Here is a 4,206-nt window from a genome sequence, read left to right on the forward strand (position 1 = left end):
TCATTGTGGATAGTTCTCTGAAAACATCTGCTAAATGTGCAGCAGCAGACACAAACACTAACAGAATGTTAGGAACCATTAGGAAAGAGATAGATAATAAAATAGAAAATATCTTAATGCCATTATATAAATCCATGATAGATGCACAACTTGAGTACTTTGTGCAGTTCTGGTCACTCTATCTCAAAAAAAGATATATTAGAATGGGAAAAAGTACACAGAAGGGCAACAGAATTTATTAGGCTTGTGGAACAGTTTCCATATGAGGAGAGATTCAAAAGACTAGACCTGTTGAGCTTTGAAAAGAGATGAATGGGGAAGGGGCTTGATAGAGGTCTATAAAATCATGAATGGTGTGGAGAAGTGAATGGGGAAATATTATTTACCCCTTCAGAGAACACTAGAACCAGGGGTAGCCCAATGAAATCAATAGGCAGCAGGTTTAAAATAAAAAGAAATACTTCTTCACACAACACACACCTTTTGGAACTTGTTGCTGTGCATGTGTTAAGGCCAGAAGTATAATCAATTTTTAAAAAAAGAACTAGCTAAATTCAGGGAGGATAGGTCCATCAAAGGGTATTAGTCAAGATGGTCATGATGCAACCCCATACTCTGGGTGTCCCTAAGCCTCTGACTCTGCCCTGTTCTGTTCATTCCTTCTGAAGCATCTGGCACTGACCGCTGTCGGATGACAGGATACTGAGCTAGATGGGCCATAGCTCTGACACAGTATGGCCATTCTTATGTTCTTATGTTCAAATACACGGAGAAAATAACCTCTCTGCTCCTAATCAAGATTCACCTCTTTATTCAACACATGATCGCATTAGCTTTCTTGGCCACAGCATCACACTGGGAGCTCATGTTCAACTGATTTATTCATTACAATCCTGAATTTTTTTTCAAGTCACTGTTTCCTAGCACAGATTTTCCCATCCTATAAACATGGCCTATGCGCTTTATTCCTAGATGTATTTATTTACATTAGGCCGTATTAAAGCACATATTGATTGCTTGCACCCGCTTTACCAAGTGATCCACATCTTATCATATCTCACCTCTGTTTAAATTCACCTGAGTTAGCCCAGCTTGTAAATGGTGGTAGCCATAACCACCAGCCTATAGCATTATTCTTGCCGTTTGTGTATCTGGCCCAATTCACTTTTAATACACCATGGAACAGATTCAGCAGAACACTCCTTCTGGAATACCCCATAGTCCAGTGGAAAGGGCCCTCTCCCACTCAACCAGAGACTCACCTTCCTTTTCTATAGTGTGGAGAAGGGAGTATCGAATGCAGGCTTCCGACATCCTGAGTGAGAGCTTAAACCACTGGGCTAAACACCATGAGGGAAATCCTGTCTACCTTTGTGCTGGGTGGGTACAGGCATGCCCTGACAGCACCTGCTGTCTTGGGCCCTGTAGGTGAAATAGGCAGAGAAACATCTAGTCTGAGGTCCTACTGGGTCTGAAGCGTAAACCTGGATGCCAAGACTGAGGCAACTCCTCGGCCTGCTCACCAGCAGGTTTTTAGACACTCGGAGGACTTTACCAGTGGAAAGTTAGCACCTAGGCCCAGATGTTTAAAGGTATTTAGACGCCTAATGGAATTTAAAAATGCATTTGGTAGCCTAACACCCACTGAAACCAATGATTTTTACATACCTAGAGACTTTTGATAATCCCACCCGGTGCCTAAATATGTTTAACAATCTGGCCCCTGGCACTGATGGATTGTAGCCATCTACTGAGTAAGGGAGCAGATGAGTGGGGGTGGGGTTGTGATTTCCAGTGGGGCGCAAATACTGGACTGAACTGCCTAAAATGACACTTACAGGTCTAAAACCCTTTGTGAGTCAAGGCCTTAAGAACACTAGAATTGCCATACTGGTTCAGACCAATGATCCATCTAGCTCAGTCTCCTGTCTTCCAACTGTGGCCCATGCCAGGTGCTTCAAAGGGAATGAATAGAACAGGCATCATCATGATCCATCCCCTGTCATCCACTCCAAGCTTCTTAGTCAGTAAGATAACCAGAGAGGGCTTAAAATAAAAACAAGCAGTAACTCTGTTGAATAAGAAGCTGCCAATAAAGTAGAGCCCCATGATCCTGCATCGTAAACATTGTAATTACATGGCGATGGCAAAGAAAGGGAAGAATCTTGTTATTTTTCTGAGCTGCCACATGTGTCCTGCTGAGTAATAAATAAAACCTGTGTCTATCTATCTTCTGTTTCTCCTTCCATAACCACTGCCCATTGGCTTTCCCTCTTCAGTGAACATCTACAGAAGAAATGTCCAACCTGACCATAGTGACTGCTTTCCTTCTCCTGGGATTCTCTGACATGCGGGAAGAGCAGATTTTACACTTCTTGGTGTTTCTAGTGATTTACTTGGCAGCCCTGGTGGGGAATCTTCTCATCATCACTGTCATAGCCCTCAACCAGCACCTTCACACCCCCATGTACTTTTTCCTGGGCAACTTATCCTTCTTAGACTCCGCTACATCTCAGTCACGGTCCCCAAGTCCATGGCTGACTCCCTAACCAACAACAGACTCATCTCTTTCTCTGGATGTGTCATCTAAGGCTTTCTGGTTGTAACTTTTACAGCAGCAGAACTGGCCTTTCTCACTGTGATGGCGTATGACCGCTACATTGCAATCTGCCGACCTCTACATTACAAGGTGACTATGAACAGAGGTGCATGTGCCCAGTTGGCAGTTGGTTCATGGATCAGCAGCATGATCTGCTCTGTATTACACACAACTAATACCTGTAGGTTACGTTTCTGCAGGTCCAATGTTATCTCTCAGTTTTTCTGCGATATCCCACAGTTGCTAAAGATCTCTTGCTCTGATACATATGCTAATGTAATTGTCTTGATTGTCCTTGTGTCCCTTGTAGATGTGGTCTGTTTTGTATTGATAATTGTGTCCTACATTCACATCTTCTCCACGGTGATGAGAATCCCCTCTGAGCAGGGCAGGTACAAAGCCTTCTTCACCTGCATCCCTCACCTGGCTGTTTTTTGTTTATTTATCAGTACAGCATAATTTACGTACATGAGGCCCAGGTCGATGTCTTCAACATCTCTAGACTTGATGGCTGCTGTGTTGTATTGTGTGGTGCCACCACTAATGAATCCAATCATTTACAGTCTAAGAAACAAAGAGATAAAAGGGTCTCTATGGAAAATGATAGGCAGGATATTTTTTCTCAAGAGAAATGAACTCCTCACACTGAAGTCTTATTGTCCACCTGGAATAAAGTAGTCCCATGTTGAACCTTATATAATAGCTCTGTCTGACTGACTTTGTTTGAGGACCAGCCTATGTTCATGTTAGGATCATTTTGCATTTTCTGATTTTGGTTGAGATTTTTTAAAATCTGAACTAAATATAGTCTAAAGCATCCTCAGGAGCCAAAGTCCTATTTTGAAACAAGACTCAGGCACTTTTGAAAATTTTACTCTTAGTTACTGAAATCACAATGAGTTTTCAATAGAATGTGGAGATCTAATTATCTTTTGGTCTCTTTGAAAATCCCAAGATGAGCTAATTGCAATTTTTCCATTTTCTAGTTTGAAATATCCACTTAAAATGAACTTTTTTATTTCAAAATGTCATTTCCAATGTTTTAAAAAAAAGTTCTTTTTATTTTCATTTCAAAATGGTAATTCCAAAAATTTAAAAAAATGAAATATTTTGAACGGTCATTTTGACTTAAAATGTCATTTTAATATTATTTTAAGCCACACAGACAATTTGTGATGATTATTTTCATAGTTGTTTTGTAGATGTGTTGGTCCTAGGAATGTCTTTTACTGGATCAACTTCTATTGGTGGAAGAGACAAGTTTCCAAGAAGAACTGTGTAGCTCGAAAGCTTGTCTCTTCCACCAACAGAAGTTGGTCTAATTCATAATGACATTTTTCATTTTCATCTGACATTTCTAAATGAAAGAATTTTCACTGGAACGTCATCACATTTTATTTTGTTAAAAAAAATAAAATTAGTATTTTTGGTTTTGACATTTCCCAATGAAAGTTTTAAGAACTTTTTATTCAGTGAAAATTTTTGATGTTTCTATTTTCACCCCATCTAAGATGAAAACAAACATCAAATACCAGAATTTCTCCCAGAATTTTCTGTTTTACAATGAGCTGTAAACCCCAGGCTTTTACACTAACAACATTTTCATT

At 40.1% G+C, this 4,206-nt stretch overlaps 1 pseudogene; it reads left to right on the forward strand.

Annotated features, from left to right (window-relative positions):
- The first annotated feature begins 2,641 nt into the window (after positions 1-2,641).
- Positions 2,642-3,277, forward strand: LOC115643242 (annotated as a pseudogene).
- The last annotated feature ends 929 nt before the right edge of the window (positions 3,278-4,206 follow it).

Source organism: Gopherus evgoodei, unplaced genomic scaffold, assembly GCF_007399415.2.
Source record: "Gopherus evgoodei ecotype Sinaloan lineage unplaced genomic scaffold, rGopEvg1_v1.p scaffold_53_arrow_ctg1, whole genome shotgun sequence".
In the NCBI taxonomy this organism is placed as follows: domain Eukaryota; kingdom Metazoa; phylum Chordata; order Testudines; family Testudinidae; genus Gopherus; species Gopherus evgoodei.